The sequence below is a fragment of the Lissotriton helveticus genome, chromosome 12 (assembly GCF_964261635.1).
Source record: "Lissotriton helveticus chromosome 12, aLisHel1.1, whole genome shotgun sequence".
Lineage (NCBI taxonomy): Eukaryota > Metazoa > Chordata > Amphibia > Caudata > Salamandridae > Lissotriton > Lissotriton helveticus.
In genome coordinates, this window is record NC_136073.1 from 857,725,177 (window position 1) to 857,737,333 (window position 12,157).

Genomic DNA, 12,157 nt, shown 5'->3' on the forward strand with positions numbered 1-12,157 from the left:
GAGCAGATATTGTATGTTTACAAGAAATGCACTCAATGGGAGGAACTAATATAGGAAAAAAGGCTAATTATACGTTTTATAGTTGTGTTTGGGCTACAGCTAGTAGTGTTTAATGTCTGTTTCATTAACAATTAAGATATACAATTAAGAATGTTGTCTAAGATGAAGTTTATCCAGAAGGGATCCTTTTGGTTTTGAGAGGCGCCTGTGCCCCCAACAGACAGCAAAATACAATTTAAAACACTTCCCGATTTTGTTTCAACAATGCACTACAAAATTATTAATCTTGGAAACTTTATTATTTTTATAAAAACTTATTTTTTAATGAGCTGGATAGAAACATATTAGAAGGCAGTTGAGAATAAAAATATACTAATACAATTCATACTGTACAATCCTTTTCATTAAAGAGAAAATGTAATCATCAAAGATATTATACATTAGAAAAAAAGATCATTTAATGTAGATTAAAGTGCAAGTGCCATAAATCCGACAGATTTGTTACCCCGGAAAATCCCTTTCCATTTGATCAAAATACTTCCAGACTAAAATACATTTTCTAATAGCTCCCACCGTTTTCGCATAAGCTTCTTCATAGGTTTTTACTCGTTCACATCTAGCCTGAACCTCCTCCCAGTTAATACATTGACCTCATATTACAAAGTGGCTTAACTCCTTAAAACCTTTTAATTACCAAAGTTTAACATGGCTTTTGCGAATATAAAGGCCCAAACTTCTGTCCTCTGTCAAGCCCAGATATTCAAATCCCGAAGACTGGGCCTTTTGAGAATAACATTTCTGAAGTCTACTGGTAAGTACTTGAAACATCTTGTATCTTACTTTTTTGGAAGTTTTGATGTTTTTAATAAGATGGAAAGCTGAGTTCCAGCTTCATGGACCATCTTACTGAGGAAAAAGCTATCCAGAGATCCCTTATTATCAAGCAGCCGAACCACTATATCCATACACGCTACTTCATAATAAATACGAATATGGGGGAGTGCCAGCCCACCCCAGCTAGTATCCAGTTGAAGGACTGAAAATTTCAACCTTGAAGCTTTTTTATTCCAGATAAACTGGCGAAATAATTTGTCCAATTCTCTAAAATAAGCTGCATTGACTTTGATTGGGTTATTTGAGAAAAGAAATATTAATAAGGATAGTACTGACATCTTTGTAAGAACAACATGCCCTATCAAAGTAACGGGAAGAAGTATCCACTTTCCCAGTAGATCTTTTACTCAATGTTGCTTCATAATTTAACCTAAATAGATACACATATTGGTTTGAGACGTACATTCCCAGATAACGAATCAGCTCAGGAGAATAAGCTTGTTGTTTTAAATTATCTGCGAGAAAATTGCAGCAGACATTTAACGCCAATACTTCAGTTTTTTTATGATTGATTTTGTATCCACCAATCGCCTCAAACTCAGCGAATTCCATTAAAATATTTGTGCAAACTTTAATATTTAATTAGATTTAAATAGATTTACACAAGGATAGGTTGGCTGATGCAGTGTTGTGTAAATCTGTGTTGCACTTCATAGCAGTTAATTATATACATGATGCATAGTAATCTATGCAGTCTAATAATCGCAACTTTTTCTTCTCAGGTCCATAGTAACTACTCATGAATTACTAAAAGTTTGTCGCGCTCTGTGATGGAAGTGGTCGCTAATGCGGAGATGTGTGCAAACACTGTTTGTGATCACGCCGAACTATCTTGGATTTGAACTTACAGAATGTCCAAGGCACTGGTAGGTGATTTTAAGTTTGACACACTTCAAAGTAAAAACTTGTCTTCCACTTCCAGGTAACGTGCGGCTGTATTTTCATGACAGCCTGAGTATGGCGGATTGAATGTGTTTGCGGTGTAATAAAGCTGAGATGAAGTCTGGAGTTCTGCTGCAAGGAAAAATTACTATTAGAACCAGACTAAGGCTTATGTGCCTGTGGCTGGTTCCTATTTGAGATGACACGGTGGGCAAAGGAAAGATGGAATGGAATGCAGCATTAGTAATTACCGCTTGTATGTCTGATAATGGTTATATCAATACTGTGGCAATAAATGGCTACCAATAAATCGTGAAGGAATGTATATATTGGTAAGTCTACATTTACTCTTTTCACTCACCTTGAAGATATATATATGGGCAGTTTAGATGCATTATGAATAAAATCTAAGGCCATTGATGAAACGTAATCAAACCTTAAGAGCTTTGGACTGTTGATAGAATAAAATGATGTGAATTTTTGGAGTTCGATTGTTTAAAGTTATAAGAATGTATATATGAACTACAAATCCCACAATTTCTCATAAAGGGCATAGGTGGGAAAGACTATATAAGTAGAAATAGAGGAAGGACTCACTATACGGCGAGCAAGTCCTTTCTGGTTGAAATGCGTATGCGGTGGTGATGGTGTAAGGAAGTGTTTCTCAAACTGTGGTCCGCGGACCCCCAGGGGTCCGTGACACATTCCCAGGGGGTCCGTAGGCAACAGTTTTAAAAGCACAGAAACGTTTCTTGTATAATTAGCAGCTTTCCAGCAACAATAAAAGTGTCAAGAGAATGCCAGTGATTAATGTACCTGCTGGATAGCGAGGACAGTTTTGTTCAGTGGCAGCTTTGATTTAACTAATGTAGCACAGAGGGTTAATGTGCCTACTGCAAAGAACGTGTAACATGCATCTTAAAAAGCAGTATTTTATGTGCCTAGGTTCGTGGTTACTGCTTTTGTCACAGAGATTCTTTTCTTACTGTGCACTTCATAAGTGACAATCGTAATCTAGCAGAGGGACCTATAAACTGTCATCAAAGAGCTGCTTGCAAACTGCATGGTACCAGTTAGTAACTTATATTTTGTCCCAGTTATTCATTATCCTGATGCTGCTAAAAAGATATATTAGGGTGGAAAAACATTTTTAATGTTAAAGTCAATGCTAGCCACTGTGTTATGTTCTGAATCCTGAGTTTGTGCTTTTCCAGACCACGCACTCTTTAAACATTTTATATACACACTGATTTACATGTATGATTCAAAGTCTCTATATGTGTGTTGCAAAGTCATCCTGTGCCCTGGGCACCCCCCAACTTTTTGCTGACTGGAACTGGTGGTAACTGACTCTGACTGACCCTGGGCTCTGTTTAACCAGGCCCAGGGCCCGTGCCAAGCTAAAAGGAACACATTAGAACACAGTTAAGACACCCAACATACACTAGGGTACACTATAGTATGGTGGGATACCCCTGTAGTTGGCATGACCTACCACCTAAGCCCCTAGTATGTAATAGGGCAGGGGATTGAAACTACCTAGAAGTCTCCAGTATCCTGGGGCATGGCAGTTTAGAGGCCAGCAGATTCTCTGCATCAGCATGTGTGCAGTGCTGAAGCCTGAGGTCAGTTTAAAAGCTGCACTGGTGGCCAGGACAGCTTTTAAACCTTAAATTGTGCCCAAACTCGACTTTGAGGGTAGGGGCCCTTAAAAATTAAAAATCTACCATGTTTTGCATATTAGGGACCCCCAGGGTCACCCCTAGGTATCCCAGGGGTGGGGGGTCAGTTATCTATAAGGAGCGCCCTTATAAAATGAGTTTTTAGAAGCCTGGGTAAAGTGAAATTTTACATTTCACTCCCCACATTGTCTTAAAGAGGTGCTCAAATTCGACTTTGATGCTGGAAGAATTGGGTAAGGGTGATCTGCAATATTTCTGCAGATTCAGAACCCCTGAAGTCTCCCCTAGTTGCACAGGGGATGGGGGTCCAGTAGAAATTTGGGAAATACTTATAAAATATGGTTTTATAAGCCCTGGTGCTACAAAAGTGGCGCTGAGGAAAAAGGGGTCAGGCAGATCAGGTCGATTACCCCTTTTCAAGGTTTGCCCGGCGTTAGCCGCCTCTCACCCAACTCACGGTTACCAAATAAAGAGGCAGGCGCTGGAGACTGGAAGGCAGGAAACAGGAGTTTATTCCGACGGAGCAGAACACGTCAAATCAGACAACAGAGTATCTTCTCGAGGTGCTCTAACCGCATCTCTGAGGCCTGGCCTCTTATACACAAGTTTATGGCTTTATTACATTTATGACATCCGTGGTATTGCTTTGAAGTTCAAAAAGGCATCTTTGGAATCCCCGGTTCAGGCCCGTTCTCACACATATCTACAGTAGAGGTCCCCACCCAAATCTCAGCATGATGGCTATCGCGCAGCTGGACATTCCGCTGGGAACAGGAATGTGGGCGATCGGTCGGATCTAGGGGTGTGAAGGCATTGATTAATCCCCGCTCCTTTGATGTGGGGCGAGGTCCTACTGTAGGGGGCAATAAACTGCATCAGTTGAGCTAAGTGATGGCCTGGGGTCAGGCCGGACAATCGGGCAGGGAGGAAGAGGTTATCAAAAGGGCCTGTTCTATGAATGAGATGAAAGAGTGAGGGGGTTCAGCACGGGATGTGGCTCGGAGACAGGGTCGCGCTGGAGGTGCGTTTATGACCCAAGCAGGAAAGACCGGGGGCTGTCGGGGATGCTTGCGAGGCTGGGGAGTGAGGGGGAGAGAGAGACGCTGGCTATCGGGAGTGGGCAGAGAGGCCATGGCAATCAAAATGGTTGCTGCTTACGCACACATATGGATCTGAAAAGGACAAGATGGCGCCAATAATGTTTACGCCACAATCCAGATTTTAACAGTCCTCCCTTTTCAACATATCTAGCCAGCTTGTCAATTTATGTCTATCCCCATTATATTACGTATTTCGATATCATACAAAGCTTTCATACGTTCAGCTTCGAAATTCGGAGTCTTAGGGCACATGCAGTTAGTAATGAGTGAACACAAAGGTGGCAAGCATTGAATACCTAGGCAACACCCACACAGTACCACGACCGGTATCAATATAAATGTAAACAACCTCCATCCCCAGTCCTTCAAAGTACCCCAAAACCAGCTCCCAAGCGACCATCCTTCTTGCTCCTGGTGAACCTCTGAGGAAAGTCTGTGGAGGTGCTCGATTGCTTTGTAGACTGAGGGCGAGTTATCTGGCACGTAGGTGCAACAGCTGGATCCGATGATGCGGCATGCTCCTCCACGGTCAGCTAGAACCACATCTAGAACAAGGCGGTTCTGAAGAGCCACCAGGCGGACTGCCTGAAGCTCGGCCGTATTGTTAGTGAGGATGTCAGCCGTGATGTTCATGGTCGTTTCTACTGCCTGGGTCAGGTGTCGGATGGCGCGGCTGTTTGCCATTGGGCCCCACAGAGGAACAAGTCCCTTCACTGCATCCAGGAACTGTGCTCCGGTGGAGTCGGCTTGTTCAATGTCTCTTGCGCGCTTCTGCCGGTGATGGTTTGCTGGGGCCACGTACGTTGGAGGGAGAATGAAGGCGATGTAGCAAGTACCCCCCCAACTTTTTGGAAGCCAAGTGTAAGCTTTGGTGCCACAAACAAAGTACATATTCGGAGAAGCAACAAAGGAGGGGGGATCAATTGAGTCCAATGTTCTGGTGATGTGGCAGGAACTGTGACCCACCAGCTGTGTTCCCAGGCCTTCGAGGCACACGAGGCCCGTGACATTGATAACAGACAGAGCCACAGTCAGAGTGGCAGCAGTTCGTTTCCGTAGGTAGGAGAAGGTGGGTCTGGCTGGATTATGGAACACCTGCATTTCAACTCGTTCCTTGGCAGGGATGTCCATATGGAAGGAGGAACCAGAGGTCAAAGGACAAAAGGGAGCAGATGTCCTCCCGGTTTTGTTCAGCCAGAACCCATGGTAGAAGTGTGACACTGTTTGACCAGAAGTGGCGTTGTCCTTGTAGCTCTCTTGCAAGAGGATCAACCAGGCAAGGCAGGAGCCATGAACTGAGAAAGGGGAAGGGATGAAAGGGATGGAGTGTCCGGTGGCATGCAGGAGCAACCCGCAGATCCAGCAGTTTGTGGCGTTGGCGGCAAGGTTGTGTTGGTGCAACAGTTGCACGAAGGAATTGTTCCAGAACTCCTTACGCCTTTCTCGGAGCTGAGGCGAAAGGGAGATCAGGTGATGCTCTTTCATAGTGGTTGGCTGTGCAGTGGTCAGCAATATCTGAGGAGCAGGTGAGCTCTCTTCCACGATCCAGAAGGAAGTCATGAGGAGGAGGCAAAAGAGGAGGAAAATGAAAAGGGCAATTGTCTTTGATTTGTGCATACTGTCAGTCTTTGGGTTCCTGTAGTGGGTATTTCCGGTTGCTTTCATCATCTTCTTATCTGGCGCTTCCATCATCTTCTTATCTGGCGCTTCCATCATCTTCGAGGTGCTCGGTAGTGGGCAGAACCGCAGACTTCGTTTAGCTTCTCTCCGGGTAACCCTTGGTTGTGTTTAGGCTACGGTTCTGAGATTCAACTTAGTCCGTGGTCTACTTAGCCGAAGCTCCCTCCTTTCGACGCAGGAAATACCCTTCCCTGGATGGCACAGTGGGATCAGACAATTTTGCAAGTTCGAGTGCCTCGGTATCAGGATAACAGTTCAGTGATGGCCGGTCTTTGTTCAGGAGCTCTTCTTGGGTGCTGACATTTTCTGTCGTGGCCAGGGTCGAGGAGACCTTCTTACAGTGGTGTGCATGCAGCCAGTGTCGTTTCCCCTCCACTCGAAGAGCCGTCCGGGTGGTGATCAGTACTTGCCAGGGGCCCGTCCACCGGGGTTCCAGACTCTTTGCCCGTTGGAAATTTCGGATCAGCACATAGTCCCCCGGTTGGATATGGTGACCCGGACCCCTGGAAGCATCGGGGATGGCCTGCTGCACCTGCTGATGAATGACAGACAACGTTTTAGTCAATTTGCACAAGTAATCAGACAGTAGGACATCCGGGACGTCATGAATGGAGGTCGGTTTAGGGGCAGTCCAGAGGTTCATCGGTCGCCCAAATACAACCTCGTAGGGGGTCAAATGGTGCTTAGTGGGAGTGGAGCGCATCGATAGCAATGCCAGTGGGAGGGCATCTGGCCATTTAAGTCCTGTAGTGGCCACTATCTCCGATAGTTTTAGTTTCAGTGTGGCGTTGTGTCGCTCAACTAAGCCAGCAGATTGGGGGTGAAAGACTGCATGAAACCTCTGTTTTACACCCAACCCTTTCAAGATTAGTTGGATAACTTCAGCTATGAAGTGGGGGCCGTTGTCGCTCCATAGAATTCAACAAAGACCGTAGCGAGGGAAAAACTCTTTCAGTAGTACCTTAGCAGTGGTCATGGCAGTGTTATCACGGGTTGGATAGGCTTCTACCCATTTGCTGAAGGCACACACAATGACTAATACATACTTCAGGCTTTGGCATCTTTCTAGTTGGATGTAGTCCATCTGGAGGACCTCAAAGGGATGGTCGGGGACCCCAAACCCTCCCCGGGGTACCACAGTTCCTTTCCCAGGGTTGTGTTGCAGGCAGATAAGGCATTGCTGGACCAGGCGTCTGGCTGAGTCGGGGATTTTGTCGTTGTGCCAGACCTTGGAGATGAGTTCGATCATGGGGGCAGATCCTATGTGTGCGGGGGAGTGTGCCATAGTCAGTATGGGAATCAGGTACGAGTCAGGCAGCAACCATTTGTTTGTGTCTTTTGTCCGCCAGCAGCCTTCATCGTCTTTTAAGCCTACCCGTGCCCACTCAGTCAGTTCGTGAGGTGTGCTGGCCGACTGGATGTCCCTAATCGTTTCCCTAGCGTCAGTCCATTTTTCTGCTTGTGACCTGGTCACATACATGCGTGTCGTCGTCCTATTCTCAGCTGTGGTTCGGGCAGTGATGTCGGCCAGTGCGTTTCCCTGTCCGACTAAGTCTGTCACCTTCCTGTGTGCCTGGCATTTGATTACGGCTAATCGTTTGGGGAGGAGAACTGCTTCAATCAGGGCGGAGACTAGATCTCCGTGGAGGATGGGCGTGCCGTGGGACGTCAGGAATCCCCTTTCTCTCCACAAGAGTCCAAAATGGTGAACCACTCCGAAGGCGTACTGGCTGTCCGTGTAAATGTTTGCCGTGGTCCCTGTCGCTATAATACATGCTCGTGTGTGGGCAATCAGTTCTGCCGCCTGTGCGGATCGTTGTGTGATGCGGGCTGTCTCAATTACTGTTCGGGCTGTCGTTACTGTATAGGCAGCTGAGGTGGTGCCGTCGGAGAGCTTGATGCAAGAGCCGTCTACCCATAGCTCTCCGTCAGGGTCTGTGAAGGCGGTGTCTCGGAGGTCAACTCTACTCCTAGTCTGTTCGTCTGTGAGGGTCACACAGTCATGTATAGGGGGGACATTTGGGTCGTTTTCGGGCAGAGGCAACAAGGTGGCTGGGTTCAGTGTGGTGCATCTTTTCAGCGTGATGTGGGGTGCAAGCAGAGTCAGTTCGTATCCAGTCAGTCGTGCGCTAGTCAGGTGTTGCGTCTTAGTCTGGTTCAGGAGGGTGTCAACAGCATGGGGCACTAATACCGTGAGGGAATTCGATAGTACGATCCCCTCACTTTGTCGGATAGAGACAACAGCGGCAGCTACGGCTCGAAGGTAGGCAGGCAAGGATCTCGCTACGGGGTCAAGGGTGGCAGAGAAATAGGCACATGGTCGTTGCTTGGGGCCAATAGTTTGAGTCAGGACAGACAAAGCGCACCCCTCCCTTTCGTGAGTGTAGAGAGAGAAGGGCTTGGTGTAATCGGGGGTTCCTAGGACTGGTGCAGAACAAAGGGCGTCTCGAAGTTCTTTGAAGGAAGATTGGCATTCGGGGGTCCAAGGGAGTGGGAAGGGGACATCTTTGGCTAGCAGGGAAAGTAGTGGCTCTACAATGAGGCTGAAATTTGGCAACCAGTGCCGGCAGAAGGAGGTGAGGCCTACCAGGGAGCGGACTTGTTTCTGGGTCTTTGGGACAGGGGTTTCTAGAATGGCCTGAATTCGATCGGGTGTAAGCTTTCTCCCGTCTTTGGACAAGAGGTGGCCTAGGTAGGTGACCTGGGGTTGGCAGAATTGCAACTTTCTCTTGGAGACCTTGTGGCCATTTTCCGCAAGGAAGCGCAAGAGTTGGATGGTGGCTGTGACTGCAAGTGGAGTGGTGTCGGCCGCCAAAAGGATGTCATCGACGTACTGTATCAACACCACTCCCTCCGGTAGCTGAACGGAGTCCAGCTGTCTCTTGAGGGCCTGGCTATAGATGCTGGGACTTTCTGTGTAACCTTGGGGAGCTCTACAAAATCTATATGAGCGGGATTTTAACGTGAAGCCGAAAAGGTAGCGGCTGTCTGGGTGGATGGGGATGGAGAAGAAAGCGTTCTTGAGGTCTATTACAGTGAAGGTGGTGGCTGTGGAAGGAATCAGGGTCAGAATGGTGGCGATATCTGAGACTACGGGGTACTGAGGTACAACTACCTTGTTGACCTCTCGAAGGTCGATGATGAAGCGGTACGCTTTCTCATCTCCCTCGCCCTGCTTCTTCACAATGGGTAGGATAGGGCTGTTGCAAATATTGCTGACTACTTCCTCTACCACTCCTGCCTCTACCAGGGACTGGATTATCATTACCAATGCCTTCTCACCTTCGGGCGATATCCGATACTGTGGGAGTTTTGGGAGTATCGCATCTTGGCGAACAGTTATGTGCACGGGGTCGATCATCATTCGTCCTACGTCAGCGTCAGTTTTAGCCCACAGATACAGAGGTAGAGAGTCAAGTAAGGATGCGTCAGCGTCAGAGATGGAGAACATGTGTCGTGCGGGATGAGGTCTGAGCAAAGTCGGGTTATCGTACAGAATGACTCGAACTCCGTCCTGTGAACACCTGATAGTAGCTCGGAAATGCTTCAGTAAGTCAAGTCCCATAATGGCATCGGGGGTGTTGGAGGAAAGCAGAAACGTCGTGTCAGTGGGGTTACTGTCCAAGTCGAAGGAAACCGGTGCGGATAAGGGGTTAGTGGAGGGCGTTCCATCAAAGCCTATTGATGTTATGCGTGAGCCAGACAAGGGTGCCCTTGGAATCAGTCGTTTAGATAACGCACTACGTGTCGCGCCAGTGTCTACCAGAAATGGAGACTTCGTACCTAGGACCTTAGCGGTGACATAAGGACCTTGCTGGTCAACATAGAGCTCGACTGGATCCCTCCCTTGCCCTAGGCAGTCCTATGCCCAGTCGTGGGCATCGTCACAGTCAGTCTGCTGGCATTGGTTCTGTCGGGGGGGTCAAAAGTGTTCGGTCTGCCTGATCTGTCATTGCTGGCGTTGTTTGCGTGCCCTCGTCCCTGTCCTCTATTTTTCGGCCCACCCGCTACGTCTTTTGCGTCCCTATTTTTGTACATTTCTAACAGGACCGGGCACTGGGACTTCCAATGCCCAAATCCTTTGCAAAACGCACACTGGTTCTCATCGAGGTCTGTTCGTGGAGCGCCGGGTGCGGGTGTGCGGTCTCTAGGGGTTGGATTTCTAGGAGCATTTGACTGGTAGTTTCCTCTATACTGTTCCCTTCCTGTAGTCACTCCTTGCAATTGAGCAATCATCACTCGTTCTTTCAAGTCCTTTTTCTTTTTCTCAGTCGCCCTATCGTTCTCGTTCTTTTGCCGTTCGTAGTATTGAGCCATCTGAAGGATAGCCGCGGGTTTGGAGGCAGCCCAACTACTTTCACTAGTCTGCAGTTTTTGCGAGACTTCTGGTGTCAGGCCTTTTACAAAGTTCTGGACGAACAAGTGATGTCCGGTCGCAGTGGTCATGTCCTGGCCACTGTAATCGGAGAACACCGTTTCGAACCGGGAGAAATATTCTGAGGCGTCTTCCTGTGGTTTCTGGCAGCAAGCCGTTACTATCGACCAGTCCACCTTCTTTTCTGGTACTATGGTTTTCAGTTTTAGTACTATTTTGTCTGGCAGGTCTAGAATCGATTTCAAGGGTTTCTGTCCGGGCTCTCGCTGTTTGTCTATGCCATCGAGTTGTGACCAGGTATGTCCGAACAGCTCAAGGTGGTCGACTTTCCGGATTTGCTTCCACAGACATAGCCCGAAAAACAAGTCGATGTCCGCTAGGGTCATAATCGTCGAACCCAAGGCGGTACCTAATTCTGTGTAGAAGGCAGTGGGGTTCTTTCGTAGATCGGGCAAGGACTTTCGGAAAGTCAGGATGTCTTGCCGATCCCAGGGTTGGTAGACCCAGTTGTACACTACCCTCCCTCTCGCATCTTGGTGGTTAATATCGTCGTGTGTTCCCTGTCCTCGTGAGGGGACCCAATAAGGGGCCGCTTCTCTTATTGGCATCATGGTGTCAGTTCTCTAGGTTTGAGGTTCAGTCGCTACAGGGGTCGTGGTGTCGGCCTCTAATCTTTGTTCAGTGAGGTGGCGGAAGACTTCAAGCGTGCACGAGAAGAGGTCCGTCACATCACCTTCGCCCTCGTCTCCAATGTCGACTTTTCTATACAGTGTCGTTAGGCTTTCAGGACCTTTGTTACGATACCGGTCTTCATAGGCGTTAAGGGTGTGGTAACAGAAACGTGCAACAAAGTGTCGTTTGTGGTTATCAGCATATGTATTGCATATATCTGTCACGTAATCTTCGTTTTCTTTCCGTTCTACTAGCGTCTTTGCGATCTTATCAATCCCTGCTTGTTCATTCTTACTCAATCGATGGAGCCTAGCAGAGTCTTTCTTCTCAGTTTCGGGCTCATCTAATGTTGCTGCTTGCGCTGCGCTGAGTACAAGGGGCTCGGCCGGCGCGGAGGCCGTGAGGACCGAGGCTCTGGCACTGCTTTCATCTGTGCTAGGGGGTTGCGTGCGTTGCACTAGAGGTTGGGAAGGGGCGTATGGAGGGGGCATGTAGATGATCGGGGGACCTAGCAGTAGATCATCGTTCGCTCGCTGCTTCGAAGGTAGCTCAGGGTAAAGCGTAGAGGGTGTTCTAACGGGACATTGGCTCGATGTCTCGGATTCTTGCTTCAGTCTAGCTCCCTCTCTTTCCTTTATCTCTTCTTTCAACTTGCTTGCGGCTAAATGAGCTGCTTTTCGCAATTCTTTCTCTAGTCTGACTTCGTTTCTTTTCTATCGTTGTTCCGTCTCCTTGCGCCACATGCCGAAACTATCAAGCATAGTGGGCATTGTTTTATTGTTACAAAGGGCTGTTTCCAGCACGCTTATTTTTGCGTCATCGAAGGATCCTATCAGTGGCTACTGACTTTCCTGATCCTTTTTAGTATATTT

General features: G+C 47.6%; 1 long non-coding RNA gene across 2 annotated transcripts in view; it reads left to right on the forward strand.

Annotated features, from left to right (window-relative positions):
- LOC144798606 (uncharacterized) overlaps positions 1-12,157 on the forward strand; it is a 1,317,000-nt gene that overhangs the window by 651,666 nt on the left and 653,177 nt on the right. For both annotated transcript variants that reach the window (XR_013603577.1, XR_013603578.1), the window contains one exon: positions 1,617-1,760. This is a non-coding gene — a long non-coding RNA (uncharacterized LOC144798606). The remainder of the gene's footprint in view (positions 1-1,616; positions 1,761-12,157) is intronic.